The following is a 10,242-nucleotide window of genomic DNA, read 5'->3' as shown; positions in this document are numbered from 1 at the left end:
AGCAGGGATACCCACTCCTCCTGCCGCAAGGCAGGACTCGCGTAGTCACCCGTAACTACGCCATAAGGGGCGGAGCAGCCGGGCCCCACGGGTCCAGCTCTTACCTCGCCAGGCCAACGGCCCTGGACCCGCTCCCCGCTCTGGGACGGGTCCGGTGACGCCACGTGCCCCTGAGGAGGGGAGGCTCCGCGCCTTAACAGCCAGAGGCCCCGAACCTCCCACGGGATCCTGGACCCCCATATACTATCCGGACCCCTCAGCGGGGAGGGAACAGACACCCCGCCTGGGGCAGGTCCGGAGCCGCCACGTGTCCGCAGGCGCTGGCACGCGTGCGAGTCTTCCGATGAAAGACTCGTCCACCCACCGCATTCAATGCGGGTGGTTGAGGCGTGCTCTGACGCCACAGAACGCGGGGCAACCTTTGTCAGGTCTCGCTGTACACCGCATATTACTGAGGAATACAGTGCAGCCGCAGGCGCAGCGCCGCGTAGAGCACGCCTTGCCGCATTAAATAGATACGACGGCACGGCCCTTTCCATCATGTCGCCTACGCCGCAAGCTACACGGTCGGTACAGCTACGTGGCAGGCTACGCCGCAAGCTACGCCTGACACCGTTTCGACAAGACAGGGCAAAGCACGCCGGTCGGAAGATTCCCACGGACAAACCAGGGAAATCCTGGAATAAGATCTCCGTCAACTGCAGCGCCATAATGCTCTATACAGTATGTTATTTTACACTGCATCGTTGGGCCCACCTGTCGGGGACTCAACGGTCATGTACGCGCCTCCCTTGAGATATAAAAGGGAGGCGCTCGCTAAAAGAGGGGACACACGGGCTCTCAAGCTCTCGGACACAAGCAATACAACACTCAGTGGACATAGGGTATTACGCTTCGGCGGCCCGAACCACTCTAAACGCTGGTGTTCATCGTGTTCTAGATCGAGATCGTACTAAGCGCAGCTACCGCTCGAGTTCATACTCACTTAGGGCTTAGGCGGGTGCATTCCACCACCCGGCTGTGGGTATGCACACCACGACATTTGGCGCACCAGGTAGGGGATTCTGCGAGTTTTAGTTCATCTCATCCTTGTCTCCATGGTACGTGTGGTGGAGCACTCTCACCACGACGATGCCGTGGAGATGGCGGAGGGTGTGGCATCATCCGCACCACGCACCTCTCGCCTTCCTGCGCCGGGGGCAACCGTGCCCGTGGAGCAGCCGCCGTTAGCAACGGCGCACGCTGCACATCAGCGATTGTCAGGGTGCCCGTCAAAGGCCCCCTCACAAGCTGCGAGCGACGGGGCGCTGGCGGCAGCTAGGGAGTTGCTCCGCAACCCTCCGGCTGCTACAGCTTCACCAGACGCTCTGAGGCAGTGGCGGGATGACGTTGACCGTCTCCTCCACCTGGCTCAGGCCTCCCCCAGTTCTGCAAGGACTGGGCAACGACCTCCGCCCGGCAATGCGGTGGTACCCTACCACCGACGCCAGGGCAGTGCGTCGACATCCGTGCACTCCCCCACTGTGAGGAGTGCGCGAACAGAAGACCTGCAGGTGGAGCTCAACCGTAGGCGTGCGGGTGAGGACGCCCGCGTCTCCCTCGAAAGGGCGCGAGAACGCCGCCTCAACATCGAGGGCCGCAATCTCAACGCCGACTTGGATGCAGCGGCACCCAAGCTTCCGGGAAAAGCCCGGGCACCAGTGCTTGCCCCGGTTGCTCGGGTGGGCTGCGCCGCGCTCGCGGATCATCTCCGCGCGGTGGCCTGGCCGTCCAAGTTCTGCCCGCACCTGCCGGAGAAGTACGACAGTACCACTAATCCATCGGAATTCCTGCAGGTGTACGTCACCGCCATCACAGCAGCTGGTAGCAATGACGCTATCATGGCGAGCTACTTTTATGTAGCCTTGACCGGGCCAGCCCGAACTTGGCTCATGAACCTCACTCCTAGGACGATTCAGTCCTGGGAGGAGCTCTGTGCGAGGTTCACTGCGAACTTCGCCAGTGCATACCAGCAGCATGGTGTGGAGGCTCACCTCCACGCCGTGAGGCAGAAACCCGGAGAGACGCTCCGGGCATTCATCTCGCGCTTCACCAAGGTACGAGGTACCATTCCTCGTATCTCTGACGCGTCTATCATTACTGCTTTCCGTTAGGGGGTACGTGATGAGAAGATGCTCGAGAAACTGGCGACGCACGAGGTGAAAAGCGTCACCACGCTTTTCTCCCTGGCCGACAAGTGTGCCAGGGCCGCGCATGGCACTCAGCCCCCCAAGGTGGAGTCTCCGAGGCTGGTGGCTCTGGAGCCACCGTTCAGGGCGGTGGCAAGAAAAAGAAGAACAAGAACCGCGGTCGCGGGGGACCCCAGGCTGGAACCCCAGTTGCTGCGGCAGTAGCACCAGCTGCAGCAACGGCAGCTGGGGGCCAGAATGCGAACGGCAAGCGCCCACGCCCGCAGGGCGGCAGTGGTGGTTCATGCCTAGTGCATCCCACCGCTCGCCACAGCGCTGCTGACTGCCGCGAGATCCAGAAACTCGTGAAGTGGGTCAGTGGGCGGCGTGAGCCGCCCTCCAAGGACGGCTCACCCCCTCCAAGCTGACTCCCTCTTCTCCGGAGTGGGCCCACATCCGGTGTTCCCTCTGGGGAGCATCACTCTGCCGGTCACGTTCGGGATCGAGGAGAACTTCCGCACAGAGAGCGTCCAGTTTGATGTTGCGGAGGTGAACCTCCCGTTCAATGCCATCATTGGTAGGCCAGCTCTCTACCGCTTCATGGCCATTGCCATTACGGGTATTTGGTCCTGAAGATGCCTTCCCCTGCCGGTGTCCTCACCGTGCGGGGTGACCGCTCTGCTGCTGTCACTGCAGTCGAGAAACTGCATGCTCTAGCGGCAGAGGCTGCACGTTCCGAGGAGGATGCCCCATCCGCCTCGCGAGCCAAGGTGCCTGCCAAGGCACCAAAGGTTCAATCGTCCGACCCGGACAATGTTCCCATGAAGACCGTGTCCGTGTAGATCAGAGCGGACTCCTCCAGGACCACCCGCATCGCGGGAAACCTGGAGGAGAAATAGGAAGACGCGCTCATCACTTTCCTCTGGGCAAATATGGACGTGTTCGCCTGGGAACCGTCACAGAAGCCCGGAATCCCCAGGGAAGTGATCGAGCACCATCTGAGGATCTACCCCGACGCCACGCCGGTACGCCAGAAACCTCGGAAGCGGTCCATGGAGCGGCAGAACTTCATCCGTGAAGAAGTCCGCAAGCTGCAACACGCTGGCTTCATCGAGGAGGTCCGCCACCCCGAGTGGTTGGCCAACCCGGTCGTCATCCCAAAGGCCAACGGGAAGCTTCGGATGTGCATCGACTACACCAGCCTCAACAAGGCATGTCCTAGAGACCCCTATCCTCTTCCACTTATCGATCAGATCGTGGACTCCACCTCCGGGTGTGACCTTTTATCTTTCCTAGATGCATACTCTGGTTTCCACCAGATTCAGATGTCTAGAGAGGATAGGAAGCATACTGCTTTTGTAACAGTGGATGGACTTTATTGCTATATTGTCATGCCATATGGTATGCAGAATGCCTTACCCACGTTTGTACGAGCTATGAATAAAACTTTCTGTAATCTAATTAGAGATATTGTTGAGGTGTATGTTGATGACATTGTGGTCAAGACTAAGGTAGGGTCAACACTAATTGAGGACATGTCCCTCGTCTTCGACCGGTTACGCGCCACGCGCACGAAGCTGAATCCCGAGAAGTGCGTGTTCGGCATCTCGGCAGGGAAGCTGCTGGGTTTCCTGGTCTCACATCGAGGCATCGCAGCCAAGATCAAGGCGATCGAGGCGATCGAGGCGATGAGGCCTCCTAGCCTCATCAAGGACATCCAGAAACTCACTGGATCTCTGGCCGCTCTTAGCCGCTTCATTTCGAGGCTGGCTGAGAGGGCCCTCCCCTTCTTCAAGCTGTTGAGGAGGCCGGTGCATTCTCTTGGACTGAAGAGGTTGAGCAAGCCTTCCAGGAACTAAAGCAGCATCTCACCTCATTGCCAGTATTGGTGGCTCCAGAGCCAGGTGAGACGTTGTTTTTATATCTTGCTACATCTGCAGAGGCGGTCAGCATGGTGCTGGTGGCCGAGAGGACGGAGCAAGCCCATCAGGGGGACACCAGGGTCCCTCCGGCCAAGGATGATTAGCCGGGCCATGGACATGGGGGTCCGGCAGCCACTCCTCTGTCTGAACGTCCGGTCCTCGGACCAGGGGGTCCGGAGGAGCCTCGATCCAGTGGGAACCCAGAACTGCTTGGGGGCCCAAGGACCTGACGTGGTGGACAAGGACGAGACGGACCCGGTGGCCAGGGACTGGACCATCCAGAAGCCAGTCTACTATATCAGCGAAGTCCTTCACAAGGCGAAGGCCAGGTATCTTGAGAAGCATAAGCTTATCTATGCCATACTTATTGCGTCTAGGAAACTGTGCCATTACTTTCAGGCACACAGGTTTGTTGTAGTGACCTCTTATCCACTAAGAGCGATCCTGCACAACTCCAACGCCACGGGCAACATCGTCAATTGGGCAGCAGAGTTGGCTGAGTTCCAGCTGGACTTCCAGCCCCGCCACACGATCAAAAGCCAAATCCTGGCTGGCTTCATAGCAGAATGGACTCCTTCCCCAAGCAATCCTGGGGGTCCGGACATCAACGCCGGACCCCCGGAGCCGGAAATCAGGACACCAGTCTTCACCGAGCCCCACTGGACACTCTTCTTCGACGGGTCCGTCCGTGAGTATCGGGCTGGAGCTGGTGTGGTCCTCATTGACCCAAGCGGAGATCAATTGAAGTACAGGGTGCACCTTGAGTTCAAGGCCACCAACAACATGGCAGAGTACGAAGCATTGATCTTTGGCCTGACACAAGCTCTGTCTCTAGGGATCCGGCAGCTCCTGGTGAAGGGAGATTCTCAGCTCATCATCAAGCAGGTCCGGGGGGACTGCAGCTGCAACAATCCCCAGCTCGCGGCATACCTCATTCACATGAGGAAGCTCGAGAAGGACTTCGACGCCTTGGAACTGCAACATGTTCCCCGCGAATTCAACTCAGCAGCAGATGGTCTCTCCGCGAGAGCATCTACCTAGGCATCCGTGCCCGAGGGCGTCTTCGAAAGACAGTTGCTGAGACCTACCGCCCAGCCTGCCGAACAGGGTGAAGGGGATCAAGCTAGCACCTCGAAGCTAGCGGTCCCAGCGGCATTCCATCTGTGGTGCCCGCCCTGTGTTCTGTGCTCTGTTGAGGATCCTGGAGACCTCATAGAGCCACTCCCACCTGCTCAGGGAGGTCCTGATGCATGGATCTCCGAGATCCGGGACTACCTGAAAGACAATATCCTTCCTGATGACGATGTGTCCGCTGAGCGCATATTACGATTGGCTAAACGCTACGTGGTGGTAGAAGGGGATCTCTACCGCCGTGGCGCTAATGGTATCCTCATGCGGTGCATTTCCCAGGAAGAGGGCCTCGAGTTGCTCGCGGAGATCCATGGAGGCGAGTGTGGAAGTCATTCCTCATCTCGCACGCTTGTTGGTAAGGCCTTTCGGCATGGCTTCTACTGGCCGACAGCACTCCGGGATGTAGCCGAGCTGGTAAAGTCCTACAAAGCATGCCAGTTCCATGCAAAGCAAATACACACACCGGCTCAGGCTCTACAAATGATCACGCCCTCATGGCCATTCGCCGTATGGGGCGTGGATATCCTGGGGTCGTTCCCCCGGGCCGTCGGCGGATACCGGTTCCTCTACGTCACCATCGACAAGTTCACAAAGTGGCTGGAGGTTACCCCTGTGGTGAACATTACCAAAAAATCAGCAATCGCATTCCTCAAGTCCATTGTGTGCAGATTTGGCGTCCCAAACCTTATCATCGCGGATAACGGGACCCAATTCAAAAGCAGACTCTTCCAAGAGTACTATGAGGACATCGGCATTCAGCTATGCTTTGCATCCGTGGCACATCCCCGCAGCAATGGAATGGTCGAAAGGGCAAATGCAGATATCCTCAGGGGACTCAAGACCCGCACTTACAACTGCTTGAAGAAGCATGGTGCAAAGTGGCTTTATGAGCTTCCGTGCATGCTATGGGGCAACCGGACCACGCCCAGTCGAGCCTCCGGGGAGACCCAATTTTTCCTGGTCTACGGGGCTGAAGCATGCCTTCCCCCGGAAATTCACCTGTGCTCACCACGGGTCCAGGCTTTTGACGAGTCCATGCAGGAACAGCTGCGGCGTGATGATGTGGACTTCGTTGACGAGCGAAGGTGGCGAGCCGCAATCCGAAATGCACGCTACAACCAGGCGCTCAGGCGTTATCACCAACGGTTCGTGCGCAGTAGGGAACTCCAGGCTGGGGACCTTGTCCTAAGGCGGATCCTGAACCGAGCGGGGCTTCACAAACTCTCCCCCAGTTGGGAGGGTTCCTTCAGGGTGATGGAAGTATGCCGGCCTGGATGCGTTCGCCTTGCCACAGAAGGAGTGCCGCTGCCCAACCCGTGGAACATAGAGCATCTGTGTAAGTTTTACGCTTAGACAGAGTAGGGAAAGAACTTTTCCTTTGTAATAAGATAGAATCAGAGTGCGGTCCAGAGCGGTGGGGGTCCGTCCCTATAAACCCGGCCTCTGGCGTCCATCGCACCACCGGCTAGCATTAACACGCGGCCCAGAGCGGTAGAGGTCCGCCCTCATAAACCCGGCCTCTGGCATCCATCGCGCAAGCCATGTATACCAAGTTGCAAAGGAAAGAATTGCTCCCAGTTCTGTCTTTGTGTCAAAATTTTATTTCGCATTTCGATTCACAAACCTTTTCCCTTTCTAACCCCCGCACGGACTCTCACACTTGTCGTTACAACTAAGATCTGTATTGAGTTGCTAGACTACCATACAGGTCTGGACCCCCTTGCTGCTGGAAGAGGGGTCCGGACCCCTAAGGACCTGCTCTAGAGAGGGGGTGCTCGTTTCCTGGGGTGGTCCGGAATCCTGTGTAGCCGCTTAGCCGGTTCCGTACCCAAAGCCTACACGCTCCACCACCCTGTAATGAGCGCTCTAGTATCCGGAGCTGGGTAATTAGGGGCCCGGACCTCGTTCTAGATCAAAGGTTGGCTTCCTAAGTCCTACACAGCAAGTCCGGCTTCATATCTCAAAGGATCAAGTATGACAGAATGGTCTCACCCTCTGATAGGAGGGGTCCGGGATCCTGTGAACCAGATCTGGAGAAGAGGTGCTTGTTTCCTGGAATGGTCCAGAGTCCTGTGTGGCCGCTTAGCCTGGTCCCGTACCCTAAGCCTACGCACTCCACCACTCTGTAACAAGCATCTTGCTATCTGGACCTGCGTACCCGAAGCTCCGGACCTCATACTAGCTTGGGGGCAGGTTCAGAATAGGTCCCGCGGGCCTGCTACTAAGCTTTGACTTTGAGTGGTATGCAGGTTAGACCTTGACTAGTGGTAGCTATCCTCAAACCATTGAGCCTACCTACCAGGGGGTCCCGGTATCCGCTTTAAGGCTTCATGCAGATCGAGGTCCAGTCTCAGTGGTAGACAGACTCAAAACAACTGAGCCTGTCTCCCAGGGGGGCCGGAGCGTTCGCTTTGAGCCAGACACCAAGAATCGATTCTGCATGCGTCAAACAGCTAAGTTGCAGTATCATTACTACCATCCCAGCGAGTTTGATTTTCCTCTCTGTAGTTTTTTCTGCTATACAGGGAATAAGTCGCTCGTTTGACTTGCAATCTATGCTACACCTATTCCCAAGGACACTTGCTCAACCTCAAACGGGGGTCCGGAGCGTCTTCTCGGCTCAGATGGCAGATAGGTTCTAACAACTAAACCTATCTACCAGGGGCCAGGGTGCTGGGTGCTGCATGCCGCAAACCACAGCAACTGATAAACAGCTAAGTTGAAATTTTCTTCTATTTAAAATTTCAACAAGTACAATGTTTTTACATCTACAAAAAACAAAACAAAAGTGCTACTGCTGTGATGGCCCAGCTCCGGAATCTGCAGGCTCACGCACGCCTCCCGTGCGGAAGCTTCCGTCTCCGCCACTAGACCATCAACGACTGGGGCCAGTGAGATGGCGGGGTCGTGGCTTCGGAGGCAGGTAAAAATGTGCTCCACCACCATCCGGATCAGCTCACGGCCCTCGGCTTCGAGGTGGCCGGCGAAGGCACCGGAGTCTCTCTGAAGCGGTGTCCAGCAACGGGAGGGCATCAGCGAGTGAAGCTGGGGGCTCTGCCACTTGGATTGGACTTAGTCCGAGAAGCACCAGAGCCGAGCTTGCTTCACCCGCGCAGTCGGTGATTCGCTGGGCCCCCTTGTGCTGGTCCTCCTGCAGATTCCGGACTGCCTCCTGGACCGCCTCCATCACCCGGGCGTCCAGTGCTGCCTGGGCCGCCTCCACCTAGCGGGTCCTCTCCTGGAGCTTCGCCTCCTTCTCCTGCACCGACTCCTTCAGGGACTTGAGGGCCTCGCGCTGGCGCGCAAGCTGGAGCTCCATGTTGGTGGCGTGGGATTCCCGCTTTGCAAGATACTTCCTATCCTCCTCGAGCTCCATCTCGGCAATAGCCTGCTTGCTGGCGGTCTCCTACAACTTCTTGCGCCATCCATGCAGAGTCTCAGAGAGCTTGTCGAGCTCCTGCTTGTGGATCTCGAGACCCTGGCTGCGAGTCTCGAGCTCGGATCGCTGGGCCATAAGGCCGGCCTCCGCCTTAGCAATGGCCGCCTCCTGCTGCTCCAGGGCCTTCTCCCGCCCCGCCACCGCGAGCTCCCGGCCGAATACCTTCCGAAGACTGGCTCGGTAGGACTCAAGGTCGGCCTCGAGTTCGGACCGAACACGCGCAGCATGGGAGGCTTCGGCTTTCGTGCGCCCCTCCAGGCGGGTGTGCCAGTCGCCGAGGCGCTGACGCTCGCTCTCCAGGGCCACCCACTCCCGCTGGAAGGCTGCCTCGGTGGTAGAAGTCGCCTCTTCTATGGTCCGCCGGACCCGGACCAGCACCCGGGGGAGGGGAACCGCATCCTTCTCTGGGAGACCCTGCAGGAGCCGCCTACCAGAAACTACCTCCAGCTCCTCCTCTGCTACAGGTGGGGAGTTGGGGATGGGAGCACCTGGCGCATCTGCCGCGGGCACCGAGGTGCTCGTCGTAGCCGCGTCAGCCCCCGCCGGACTCGCTGTCACCAAGCCCGGTGCCGCCGTGTCTGCCGCCGTTGTTGGGATCTCGGGGGCCACCGCGTCGGGTGTGGCTGCGCCTGGCACTGGCGTATCCACCGCTGCCGCGTCGGGCGTTGCTGCGCCTGGCGCTGGCGCATCCGCCGCCACCGCGTTGGGCGCCATCGGGTTAGCGGAAGCCGCCGCACCCGAGTTCCCGGCACACACCGTCGCTCCTGCCGTTGCCGCCGAGGCCCCGATTGCCTGGACCCCCGCTGACAAGCCAGCGGCGGTGGAAGAGCTACCTGGGCGAGAGGCCGTGGCAAACAAAGAGAAGAAGCCTTCAGCAAAAAGCGAAGCACCGGGAATAAGGGGAGTGAACGGAAGAATACTTACCCCGAAGCGCCGGGTCTCCAGCGCCCACGGAGGCTCGGCGAATGCTTCTTCTACTGCTGCTGCTCCAGTGGCGGCAGCGGAGGCGCACCTCGTGGCTGCTGCTGCTGCTCCCGTGGCGGCGGCAGAGGCGCAACTCGTGGTTGCTGCTGCTGCTGTTGCTGCCGGGGGGAGACATCTCCCGGCGGTGGTGGTGGCGGCGCGGCTACTCCGGGGGTCCCGCGAGAGCCGGGGGCCCAGGAGCAACCCTGGCCCTCGTCCTCAGCGGTCCTCTGACGCTTTGCGGCGGGCACCATAACTGGGGTCCCGTCACCGCGGTGCAACCTGCGCCGGCTCGCTTCCTCTGACGACGCGCCGGAGCTGCTCCGGGCCTGGCTGGGACCGCTCGCGGCGGAGCTACCAGCCATGGCCTGCTTTCCCTTGGCAGAAGGACCGGACCCCGCGGCGCTCGGCATGACCTGTTCCCTGGACGCACCAGGGATCCGGATCCCACGGTCCGGATCGCCTCCAGTCTGGCGCGCTGCCAGCCCACCGTCGTCGAGGGTCGGCAGGGTAGCCAGCACTGCAGTCCTCAGGCGTGAGTCCTCGCAGAGAGAAACGACACCCTGGGGAAGGATCAGGACCTCCGGGACGAAGATCTCCCCCGTCACCGCCCGCACCA

This window comes from Panicum virgatum, chromosome 2K (assembly GCF_016808335.1).
Source record: "Panicum virgatum strain AP13 chromosome 2K, P.virgatum_v5, whole genome shotgun sequence".
In the NCBI taxonomy this organism is placed as follows: Eukaryota; Viridiplantae; Streptophyta; class Magnoliopsida; order Poales; family Poaceae; genus Panicum; species Panicum virgatum.
The sequence above is the reverse complement of the archived record's forward strand: the minus strand, read 5'-3'. Positions refer to the sequence as shown.